Below are 12,513 nucleotides of genomic sequence, written 5' to 3'. Positions count from 1 at the left end.
ACTCTGACAAAAGCTCGATTGTCTTAATTGTGGTGCAGATGAAGACTTCTACCGATCAAAATGTTGCCGAAGCGATCACAAAAAGGCGTATTTAAAAGTATTTATTTCACTCCCGTTGCAGTAAGTGCCACACATATCTTTTGTCATCAAGGTCAAGGACGTTGCTGTTCCTTTCTTTTCAATGTTCCAATTGACCAGCCTAATCTTTCCATGCTCTCGGAGCTTTCTGCGTTTTCTAGAATCAGTCTGTGGTGGTATTTTTACCCCCACCGCATGGGATTTTAGTCTTGAACTTGTAACCTCGGTTAATTCGTAAATTTCAATAACAATGTCCTTGTGTGTTTTATACCACAGTACGGTACAAGGCACATTTCAGAGTTAGCTTGTGCACTAGCTTGCCACTTCACGTTCTTATAATCTATTCCATTGACAGTAAACCCGATACGTAATGTGTTATTCAAAGAAGCTCATTTTATGGAGCGCATTGTCAGCTACGAGGAGAAAGGTATCAGGAAAGACGCTGATAATTAAGAAAATTTTGAATTTTTGCTCAAGCCCATTTTATGGAGGGTATTGTCAGCTACGAGGAGTAAAGTACAGGAAAGACGCTGGTAATTAAGAAACGTTTGGACTTTTGCAATGGGGAAATTAAACTCGTTACCTAGAAGGAGGCATCCATAACATGGCTGCCAAAAGTGGCTTATTTTAAAATTTGCCAGAGACAAATGCACTATTTGAAGTAGCATTTCGAAGTGGACAGGCCTACTCAATGATCGTTCGCGGTCTGCTGATCCACAGTTTAGTAACACCCAACAAATTGACCCTGATTTTCTGGACTGTTTTGTTTTAATTGACGTGTTCTTAGCCAATGAGCATGCTAAAATTTTAACATGTGTTTTATCAGATTGCACATTATAATTTTGTTTTGTTCATGGTGTGGGGTTTTTTTGTATCATCATATCATAACCGCGGTCAATTCCTTTCACCCGGGTCTAGAATATACATGGGAAATTTCTGAAACTTCTTTGGCTTTCAACTGAAGGCAACAGTTTATGCATACTACAAACCTACAAATTCACTTAGTTACTTGTTGTATTTATCCTCGCATCCGTCACACGTCAAGAATTCCATACCTTTTTCACAGTTTCTCAGACTTCGTCGTTTATGTAGTGACGACTCTGATTTTTTCGAAACACTAGAGCATCGATATATGTGGCTATCCTATTTCTGTCGTTTAAGCGGGCCATCAGCGTGCCCAACAAATTGATCGACAGTCAGCACTACAAACGGCTGAGGAGGAAAGCAGTGACCGCTTTCCATTCACTCTCACATTTCACCCTCACAACCACGTAGTTAAATCTGTCATTCTTAAAACTTTAAATTACTCCAAAACGATTCAGAGCCTGGCACTATCTTTTCGCAACCTCCATTAATTTCATTCAAAAGTAACAAAAACATAGGCAACTTTTTGGTCATTTCAAGCCAATGACCAACCTAGAACTTTCAAATGCGCTCGCTCACGATGCAAAACTAACGCTAACAAAACGGGGCATATTCCCATTTGGAGCAAGGCTAAGTTTGTTGATCGTGAACCCTTCTCGTACACGCGTAACGTCAAAGAGGACCACGTAGGGTCAAAGAGGCTATCCATATAAGACTTCATCCCAACAACATCAATAGGAATAGGGGAATCAAAATTCTCGAAGCTTGGATTTCTACGATCAAACAACACAACACTCGATCGATACGGACCTATGAGGGTGCAAAATCTAAAAGCGGAATAGTAACGAGGATCGGAATGCACCGATATCAGCAAACCAACGTGTTACAAATAGCGACACGTAAACAATCAACCTCATCGCCTGATGAAGGCTAGTAGTATTGCAGTCGAAACGTCGCGATCAACATCTTAAGTAACTCCGCCGTGAGACAAACGAATAAATTTCATATCCTATCTTTCCCCACGACAAAAAATAACTACATATCTTTTTACAACCCTAATTCCTCGTTCTTATCAATCTTTCTTCTCGGAAGGCCGTCAAAAAAATATTTGTGATTGGCCTATTTTTTTTTCTGCCATAAGCTTCTATCAACTACACCTGTCACGCAATTTTGGTTCTAAGCGGTCGCTTGAGCAAATAAACCAATATTTTATAGCTCGTTATACATCATGATTGATTACGGAAGCTAAGAAATGAGAACAATTTCGAGATTTCTTGTGGAAATGGAAAATTTAATGTTAAGATAGATGCGGTGGGCGAAATGTTGACGGAAAATCGTAGTGTTTCTTTCATACTTTGGAGATTACTAATATAAGCTAATGTGGCTTTGGTACGGTAAAAAACAGTCATTAATCTATGATTTGATTGTTTATTATCCAGTACTTTACAGTTTGCAGTGTATTTGTAAGTTCATTTTTCCAAATAAATTTAAAAGAAGGTCAATGTTTTTGTCTTCATGTAACTGTCAAAGAGTTTACACTTCTTATAATATTTTCCTCCATCTCTCAACAGCGCAACAGAGATTGTTGATCCTATGTAGTGTACTTGTATCAGTTGCATTGCGTCTTCATAGTAATGCCATAGAAGTCTGCGAACGTCTAAAAAGCCCTCAAGTCAACCTAAAACTCGAATTGAGTGACTCAAGAAAGCGCAATTGTCTTGTTCATTTGCAACTTACTGTAGAACCAAATGCCATTTTTCTCGCGCTTTCCAGGACGCCAATGGATCGTACCTCGAAATTCATGGGTGAATAGCATAAAAGAACATCGGAGAGACGAGACGTCAGTGTATCCCAAACATTTGTTTCGTCCGAGAAGAAGCTTATTCTAGCTCGGATTGGCTTATTTAAAAACAACAAAAGCCGTAATTTTACGATGTGCCTCAAATATCGCGTGCAACTTGGTGTGAGATTCAGACCTTCTGGTTCGTAGATGCCAGTATCCTCCTCATAAAAATCGGAGACATAAAGTTGAAAGAGAGGTAAATCTGAAGATGGCAGAGGAAATCAAAGCTGATGGCGACACTTCCTAGTGGCAAGGTGACTATAAACCTAATAGAACGCATACTGTAACTGTTATCCGCTTAGAGTGGATAAGTAAGGAAGAAGGGCAAGAGGGGCACTTGTCTAAACATAAATTTTCCTGACTGGTGAGTGGTGACTGCAATGAACTTTATACCATATGATTGCTAGGGATACGCAGATACTGAAGAGGCGCTCATATAAACAGTTTGGAGGCGGGCGATTCTCCTTCTGACTTTGGAACTGCGACAAGTTTACAGCGTAGACCAGTTGGCATGGTTGGAGCACCTCAAGGCCTCACTATGTTCATCACATCACAAACCTTCAGCAAACTAATCGTAGAAGCGGGTGTTATCAGCAACGTGCACAGATATCTGAACCCGGGCCATCGCAAGAACTACCCAATCCGTCACAGACAGAACAAGAAATCGAGATATTCTTCTCAAGAGCAAGGTTGTATCAAGACGCTACAGATACTCGCTACTTTCCAAAGGCACCTTAATATATGCAATCACAAAGTAAAGCTGATAAAAGAATCCACCTTTGATGAGAACAAGAGGAAATGGACGGAGGCTTGCCAATCTGTGGGGGTTGGTAGCGTACAAGGTTGGGCCTAAGGAAAACACAAAGAGCAGTTGCTTTTTCTCAGAAAGCAAGGAGGCAAGTTAGATGTGTCTTGAACAGGGGAGAAAACTAGTAAGAAGTCAACCGTGTCTGATGTGGCTTTTCAAATAGAGAGTTTAAGAGACGACACCGACCAGAAATGCTGTCTAAGGCAAACTGGTTGATAGAGCAGCAGATCGCTCAATACTTCAGCCGACTATCTGCCCCAACAAAAATTGATTTATTGAAGAGGTCCCCCTCTGTAAGTATGAATGAGGACGAAGAAACCGACGCCGATGATCTAGTTTCAGAAATCGAAACTGACTGAACAAGAAGATAAGAAGAGACCTTGAAAGATTTAGAGGAAGGCTGCGAGAGAGGGTATAACTGCCATAGGCTACGAAAAATACAGACCTTCGCATCTCACTTTTCTTTCAAATTTATGGTCATCACCCAAAAAAATGTCTACGGATTTTTTCGTCGAGGGAAATTTGCGTAAGTTAGTACGTCATGTATGGGGAATTATTACTAAATGTATGTGCAGTATAGGACATAATACATGTTGAGAACACAATAATACATAATAATTCCCCATACATTATTTATTTGCAGGAAGCCCAAAATATTGCTGGCTCATTCTCTAAGTCACGCAATTAAACGCCGGCAACACTCGACCGGGTCAGCATTAGATTCCATCCACCAAAACCACCTCGGTCGAGATGGACTGAGATGGGATGATGGACAGCTCATTACTTCTTATACTAAATGAAAATTACGAAGCTACGACAACATGCCGATTTATCCCGATGACCTAAGTGTATTATTTGTTTAGGAAACTGCGTCAAAACTTTTTACTCTAGAAATGGTAAGTATTAATTTATAGTTCGATTGAAGTATTAGAGAACATTTTACGCAATTTTATGCAGATATTTCACGTATTTAAAAGGTGCCCAGGTGTTACGTAGTTTTGGTGGATGTCAGTAGGGAACATCCACCAAAACACTGACCAAAACCATCAACAGTATATTTTTTTGCCGATAACTAGACGCCATCATGGATTTAGGTGAGTTTGAACGTTGTATATCATCCATCCTAGTGTCCACTTTGTAGCACGTAAAAGATCTTTCCTCTAGCTTAATTTTATAGGGTCTACCTAGAAAGCTGATAGCATAAAAAAGTGGTTTGTTTGTCTTGGAAAATTTGTTTGAATTGGCAACCACTTTAAAGGATTTAGGAGCCAAGTAGCTATCAGAAAAAAAAATTAATGTCACGCCCTGACTTAGGGAAAGTATACATGTACATACTTATAAAAGAATAATGGCCTTTTAGAGTTTTTATAAGAAAGCTGATCATCAGCTGAATTTATTTGTTTTTTTTGCAGGTCTCATGCAACTTTAAAAACACCTGAAGCTGGACCCTCTGTTGATGTAAGTTTTAAAATCTGTCCTATCCCATTACAAAGTAGCAGCTAAAAATTACAGCTGTAGGAAACTCTTCAGCTTATCATTTTGTGGCTTACACACCTCACCCACCCACCCTTTTGTTGCTGGCTGTGCTTCTGAGCACTATTTCAAATTTTAATTTTTTTTCAACCTTGATTTTATTTTAATGGAGAAGTTGTGTGGTTTGTTGTGCAAGCCAGGAAATATGTCTCTCACTTTAAACAATCAAGTGTCAAGTCTTGTGTCAAGTCCTTTTTAGTACTAGACAGTAACAAGCTGGCAGCATTCACAATGTTGCAATACTTCTCAGGAAAAATCCCTTTCTGCTCTGGGAAATGTCTTAACTACAATTAGTTATAGCTTCTGATTAGCAACTACCATATGACCCCACATTTCCAAAAAGAAGTCAGATGCAGTTTCCTAGGAACACAAATTTAAAACCTAAATGAACAGTGATAATTTAGTTAGCTACAGGTATACTAATAATTCCAGGACTTAGCTGAAATAATCACAAGGTTGGACTCCATAGAGAGCAAGCTTGATCTCTTAATTAAACAGAGTAAGGGTAAAAAGTACCCTGAAGCTGTAACAGATTCCCTTACTCCAATATCCATAAAAGAGGTAAGCCTTAACTAAATAGAAGAGGCAAACTGCAGACAAATGTAAAATGCTTAAGTCTAATATCCAACTATTGGACACTTGTCCTGGAAGCTTAACCCAGCAGAGTTAAATTTGTGCTCCCCTTTTTAAAAATTAAATTACCAGTAAGAGGAAATTGGACTTGTGTCAAGAGAGCACTCTTAATTACACAAACAGATCTATTTGAGTCTATACATCTGTGTCACCCAAATGCTCAACAAGCATATAGCTAACACAAGAATAGTTAAAGGTATAACCATACAAAAGTTTTTTTTTCTGTACTTCTTAGAACTAGTAATTCCTCTACAGCGTGCTGAGTCTACTGGGTTGGACAGCGATGACGATGATTCCAACTTGGTACTCTTTATTGTTTGATATTTTGTTTCATGAGTTGATAGCCAATAAATTTTGTCTCTTCCTTCACCCAATACTGGGTATTTAAAGACAAACCTTTGGTTATACCTCCCCAATCCAGGTCTACAATGGAGTTCAGCTTCTGTCTCTTGAGGCACCTCCAAAGGAGCCAACACAGTATGCTACCACGTTGGTCAGGGTAGTGTTTACAAAAGGAGGAAATGTTGGGCAGGATGGTTCCCCCTTTCAATGACAAATATGAGAGGATACCACTTGATCCCAAAAGGATTTCACTTATTCAGCATAAGTGTTGTTAATTAATTATTAGCAAAATGGGCATGAATCAGTTGTTGAGATGAGTTTGCAGTTTGGTGGGAGTGAGTTTGATAATCTGTTACAAGTCAAGATACTACAATGTACTCATGCAGAAAATGAAAAGAATTATATGATGAATGCCATGCCCTACAAGTTCTCTGATTTTTTTCCCATCCAGGTTGTATTGTAAGGAAATACTCAGCAAAGACCATGAACAAATTCTGAACTGATATTTGAAGGGCTATCAATCAAAAATGTAATGATTTGAGTAAGAAACAGACCCAATGATTATCATTAGTCTTAAGTACTGTATTTCCTCAAATTAGCACCCAGTGGTTCTAAAAGGAACCCTCCACTGAATGAGCACCTACCTCCTAGGTCATAACATTAAACAGGCCCCTCCATGGAATAGCCCCCCCCCCCCCTCACTTTCTTAAATAGTAGAGAATAATAAGGAAAACCTGTTTCTATTGTGGCAGCCATGTTTTTTATAACTTTCTAAGCTTCAAGTACAACAGAATCTGAACATTTTAATAATTTCTCAATAAGTGCTCCCCTTGATCAAGTGATCTCTCTATAATAAGCGCCCCTCCTTCTAGCCAGAATACGAAATAAGAGCCCAAGTGCTAGTTTGAGGAAATATAGTACAGCTCAGGAGTACTTGGCCCTAAATTTTAAATAAAAGTAGTATTTTGTATTTGTTTTATCTATTTAAAATGGCAAGTTAAAAAGTGTTTGATTATGACAATTCAAAAGTTATGTAAAACCAATGTTTGAAATGGTGTTTTGTTTCTTTGTGGTCTTTTTAAGTGTTAAAGAAGATGAGTAATTCTCATTTAGAAATTAAAAAAAGTTCTATCTTCATTTTTTGATATTTGGTCCAGCTTTTCTTTTTAACTTACTCTGAGCTTTCTTCTTTTGGCCATAAACCTATTGTCACCCTTGTTGTTTACACTAAGTTTACATATTAACAAACCTTTACATTAATTCTCCAATGGTTAAGTTCGTGCTTCACCCCATAAATGTATCTTTAAGTATCTGCTGATTTTCTTATCAAAATTGGAAGGATCTGTAACATTTTGCAAAGATCTTTATGGATCTTCAAAATGTTTGTTGTGATCTTTAAAGATTCAACAAGATTGTTAAGGATCTTGGCGGGAAAATGAAAGATCCTTGAAGATTTTGGTAAGAAAATTAGAGATCCTTGAAGATCTTAACAAGAATTTGAAAGATTCTTAACTACTTTTGAAAGATCTTTAAAGGATCTTCAAAATTCTTGTCAAAATTTTTGAAGATTAAGGCAAGATCTTTATGGTTCTTGGCAGGAAAATGAAAGATCATGGAAAGTATTATCAAGAATTTAATGGTTCCTCAAAGAATTTTCAAAGATCTTTAACCCTTTAAATCCCATAAGTGTCAAAGACAGAATTTCTCCTTTCAATATCAACACAGAATCAAGCAGATTAGTGGAGCAAATAAAGATGAAAACTCAATTAGGGGACTACCAGTTGATTCAATTAGAAATTTTTCAAATTGAATTCATCAGTACTTTAAGGCAGTAGGAAGAATTACAAATGAGATCTTGGGAGTTAAAAGGGTTAAAGGATCATCAAAGTTCTTAGCATGATCTTTGAAGATCCAGACAAGATCCTTAGGATCTTGGCAGGAAAATGAAAGATCCATGAAGATCTTGGCAAGAAAATGAAAGATCCTTGAAGATCTTGACAAGAATTTGGAAGATCCTCAAATATTTTTTCAAAGATCATTTGAAGATCTTCAAAGTTCTTGTCAAGATCTTTGAAGATCCAGACAAGATCTTCAAGGAACTTGACAGGAAAATGAAAGATCCTTGAAGATCTTAGCAAGAAAATGAAAGATCCATGAAGATCTTGGTAAGATTTTCAGAGACCCTTGAAGATTTTGGCAAGAAAATGAAAGATCTTTGAAAATCTTAACAAGAATTTGAAGATCTTCGAAGATTTTCTCGAGATCCTCATGAAGATCCTCAATAGGATCCTCAAAGGTCCTCATGAAGATCTCTATGGATCCTGAAAGATCCTTCTAATATTTTCACCAGGGGTGTCTACAAGATATCTGGCTGCATCTAATACTTTTTTAAGTCTAACATTCTGAAACTGATAGTGATGCTTATAACTGAAATGCCTTTTAAGTTTTATTGGAATGGTTTGTGAATCACTTATTGGCCTTGGGAGACAATACACAGTTGAATTTACATCACTTGGTACATTGACAATGTTTCTATGAATAGACAATTGACCAACTCTTGGTAGTTCACGGATTTGCATAAAGGGTATGTGAGGTGGTATCAGTTGCTCTTTTAGTGATGTTAAATTCAATACATCAGGCCCCGGTCGTTCAAAGGTTGGACAGTGCTATCTACTGGATAAAACTATCTGGTGGATAACGATATACATTTTGCTATCTCTTATTCGCTGGGTAGCGATTTATCCATTGGATAGTGTTATCCGCTCTTTGTACAACATGGCCCAGACTTTTAAGGAAAACTTATCTTATTGGCTTTAGAACAGCTGGGTAACTTGCTTTTCTTCAAGTTTGAATCACAAGTCATGCAAATCCATTCAGTGTCATCAACACTTTTAAAACCAGTAAGACAGGACTCAACAACTTCTGGTGAACACAGCTTATATTTGTTTACATCACATTTCACTACAGAGCTCTTATACCAAAGTTGGTTGCAACAAGTGCATACATATTCTGGGACATGTGCAATGTTTTTGTGAGAAATATTTATCATAGAAATAGTGTTTCAGTGACTGTTTCTGTTTTTCTTTTGAAATTTTTATTTCTCTGATGTGTGGAGGGTTATTCAGTTTTCATATTCTAGCGACCTGTTTGTTAATTTCTCTTATGTGCTCTGCGTTCTCTGCTTTTCGTCTTCTTGCTGTCTGTTTATTGATTTCCTTTGTATGCTGTGGATTTTCTGCTTTTTGTTTTCTTACTGTCTGTTTGTTAATTACCCTTATGTGCTCTGGGTTCTCAGCTTTTTGTTTTTTAACAGACTGTTTGTGAATTTCCCTTATGCGCTCTGGGTTGTTTGCTTTTCATTTTCTTATGGTGTATTAATTTTTTAAATTTCCCCCATGTGCTCTGAGTTTTTTGCTTTTTGTTTTCTAGAGGAGCATTGCTCAATTTCTCTGACATGTTCTGGATTCAGTTTTCTTTTTCTAGCAGCCTGGTTTTTCTTGTCCCTAGCTGGTTTGCTATCAATGCAGCTGCTTTGCATTCTCCCTTTTTCCTAAACTTCCCCTCAGCTCTTCTCTTTTTCATGTATCTCCTCATGCAGTCTCTTTTGCAAGCTTTATGTCTCAAAATGTTATCAACTGGATTGTTGTCATCTGGATTTGTGCACATTTGTTGTTGTTTGTAAACTCCAAAGTTCTAATTTCTACTGTGGGAACATAATGAATTTCATTTCAGTGCTCAATGTACATATTTAGGCCACCTTCATTCATTGGTTCAACAACAGCATTGGGAGAAAAAGTTGGATTTGATTCAGCAATATAAATTGATAAAGTAAGACAATTGGCAACAGCTTAAAATATAACTGCATCAGCCCATGTTCCCTGACCAGTAAGACAGGACTCAACAACTTCTGGTGAACATACCTTATATTTGTTCACATCACATTTCACTACATCAGCCCATGCTCCCTGACCAGTAAGACAGGACTCAACAACTTCTGGTGACCATACCTTATATTTGTTTACAACACATTTCACTACATCAGCCCATGTTCCTTGTCCAGTAAGACAGGACTCAACAATTTCTGGTGAATCAGCCCATTTTTATAACATTGACTCATTTATGATATGACATTCTTTCCAAATAACCTTGCCAAGAATGCTCAGTGTTACTCTCTACAAGTTGTTCAGGGCGATGCACTTAATACCTAATGCCAACACTGTGCACGTGAAAATGATTATTAGGATTGCCATAGAGTCGATGCAATACAGCCTTAAAAAAGCAGTCACCATCTCCTCCAACATCAAGTGCAGTTCTGCTGAATTGAGACAATCTGCTTTCTAATAGAGAAATAAGTTTTCATGTGGAGATGGCTTAGTTTTCTCAGATTACCTTTAGCATACATTCAAAACAAAGGTGACTTTTTTATCCTTTGGTGTCCTGGTTCAAATAATGAACAAACTTTGCATAATGAAACAGTTCTTTGGGAAAAACATGAAGTTTGACCTTTGTGTCGCTCAGAGGAATGATGATGATGATATCCCCACAACATAGCCTTCAGTATAGATGAGTTTGGGACACATTTCTTAACGTATAATTTCACTGAATTTTTCTGTTTTTTTTTTCCCTGTTAAAAAGCCTGGAAACCATACTGTGAGGTTCTCCTCCCTTGCGAACTGACTTTCTAGTTTTCTGGGAATTCCTAGGAATTCTCAAAAATTCCCCGTTATGCAAATGACCCTTGCAAACTGAATTCCCAGTTTTCTGGAAATTCCTGGGAATTCCTGGGAATTCCTGGGAATTCCTGGGAATTCCTGGGAATTCCTGGGAATTCCTGGGAATTCCTGGGAATTCCTGGGAATTCCTAGTAAATTCCTGGGATTTCCTAGGAATTCTCAAAAAATCCCAACTATGCAAATTAACTCTGATTTAAAAAGCTTGGAATTACTGGGAATTTCTGGGAAAGGAAGACTCCAGTTTTGTGAGGACTTGGAATCCCTAGGAATTCCTAGGAATTCTCAGCTTTACAAACTACCTATAATTTAAGAAGTGTGGAACTTTTGGGAATTTCTGGGAATTGAATTTGAGGCAATTTGAAACTCTGATCTGAAAATATTTATCAACAAGACTTGTTAGTAGTGAGAAGTACCAACCAAGTTTCCTTTCATAACTTAATTTCTTAAATGTCCCAATCACTGGATCTCCCAAAAAATATTACATCTTTTTATTTTTTGTGCAAAATACAAGTCCTTCTTTATATAAAAATGAAAATTGCAAGTCACACTTCAATAATAACAGCTCTAAAGTTTACTTGTTGTTCTTCTCTGTCTGTCAGCTATCAACAAAATTGTTTTATAGTTCGGACAGTGCATAATTATTTGTGGACCAGAGTTCCAACGCACCTCTGTAATCGCATATAGTTACTTCTGTCTCTTGTACAAATGTTTCTCCTTCGTAAGACGCACTCTACTCTGTTGTCACTACTGCTTTAAGTTCAGTGGAAACGACTGACTGAGGAATCGAGATGGCGGTGTTGGAACATGTTGCTGAACGCTTGCTACGGTCAAGCTTTGTAGATTTAGGTACTGGTACACTGGGATCATCTATGTATCTCTTATACTTCCTAATGTGGTATCCTTCTTTTATAAATATGAGGGTAAAAGACTATTTGTAGTCCCATTCAAAACTGTGATTTAAGCTTGTATTTCACCTTGGCCATGAACACAACTCAAGTGAGTTTCGAGTCTTTGTTTCCTCGACAACTTTCGGCCACAAATCGTGCATTTGTAATACGATCGATTCTTGTCGATTATTTCTACATAGAGTGAGCTCACATCATTATTTATATCACCAAGGTATCAATCGTCCAGAAGTAGAGAACCGGTCGGAGAAGTCAGAATAAAGTTGTGCGCTTCTCCTAACACTACAATCGGCAAGCCAGCGGATTCACTTTGCTAGCCAATTACAAGTCCTAAAAGATCCACGTGATCATGCCCGTGATCGGAAACAAAGAAGACTCCATTTGGCGCTCATAATTGAATGTACGTTTCATCATTTGATCTTTTTTCTCAACTGTTTTGCTTAGTATAACATTTCTAAAGATAGCTTTTATTGTGGTTCAATGGGAAAACGAGAACAGCGTGAGTGTTGTAAAAGAAATGAAAGTCGTTGGCGCCGTGGAGTTAAAAGAAGGGACAACAGTTGACATACTGACTGGTACAAACAAGGGTCGAGTGGCCATCTGTAAAGCTACGATTTTGAAAGTTTGTGGTGAGTAAAAATTGCGATATTCGTTACGTGATCAAAATCTTATAAAAGAATAGATGTAGCGGGTTGAATTAAGCTTACATAACGCTCGGCGCAACTGAAACTAGAATAATTCTGAGAATCGAATCGGTCACTTGCATGCCGCAGT

The 12,513-nt window shown here is 37.7% G+C and overlaps 2 long non-coding RNA genes and 1 pseudogene across 11 annotated transcripts in view; 2 read left to right on the top strand and 1 right to left on the bottom strand.

Moving 5' to 3' along the window:
- The first annotated feature begins 3,892 nt into the window (after positions 1 to 3,892).
- LOC149035590 (uncharacterized) lies at positions 3,893 to 7,238 on the top strand. Of its 9 annotated transcripts, none has more exons than XR_016182348.1 (5): positions 3,893 to 4,687; positions 5,006 to 5,051; positions 5,559 to 5,687; positions 5,995 to 6,062; positions 6,181 to 7,238. It is a non-coding gene; the product is annotated as an uncharacterized LOC149035590 (long non-coding RNA). The 9 variants fall into 9 exon arrangements; XR_016182347.1 differs by having other exon boundaries at positions 4,192 to 4,489; positions 4,571 to 4,687; positions 5,559 to 6,062; XR_016182345.1 differs by having other exon boundaries at positions 4,198 to 4,687; positions 5,559 to 6,062.
- A 1,007-nt stretch (positions 7,239 to 8,245) lies between these two features.
- On the bottom strand, positions 8,246 to 12,137 carry LOC149035589 (uncharacterized; annotated as a pseudogene). Its single transcript, XR_016182344.1, has one exon. The product of XR_016182344.1 is annotated as an uncharacterized LOC149035589 (transcript).
- Positions 12,138 to 12,139: 2 nt separating this feature from the next.
- The window catches only part of LOC149035588 (uncharacterized), a 5,281-nt gene continuing 4,907 nt past the window's right edge, over positions 12,140 to 12,513 (top strand). Inside the window, exon 1 of the long non-coding RNA XR_016182356.1 lies at positions 12,140 to 12,368. This is a non-coding gene — a long non-coding RNA (uncharacterized LOC149035588). The remainder of the gene's footprint in view (positions 12,369 to 12,513) is intronic.

This window comes from Pocillopora damicornis, chromosome 13 (genome assembly GCF_964200805.1).
Source record: "Pocillopora damicornis chromosome 13, jaPocDami1.2, whole genome shotgun sequence".
Lineage (NCBI taxonomy): Eukaryota > Metazoa > Cnidaria > Anthozoa > Scleractinia > Pocilloporidae > Pocillopora > Pocillopora damicornis.
The sequence above is the reverse complement of the archived record's forward strand: the minus strand, read 5'-3'. Positions and strand labels throughout refer to the sequence as shown.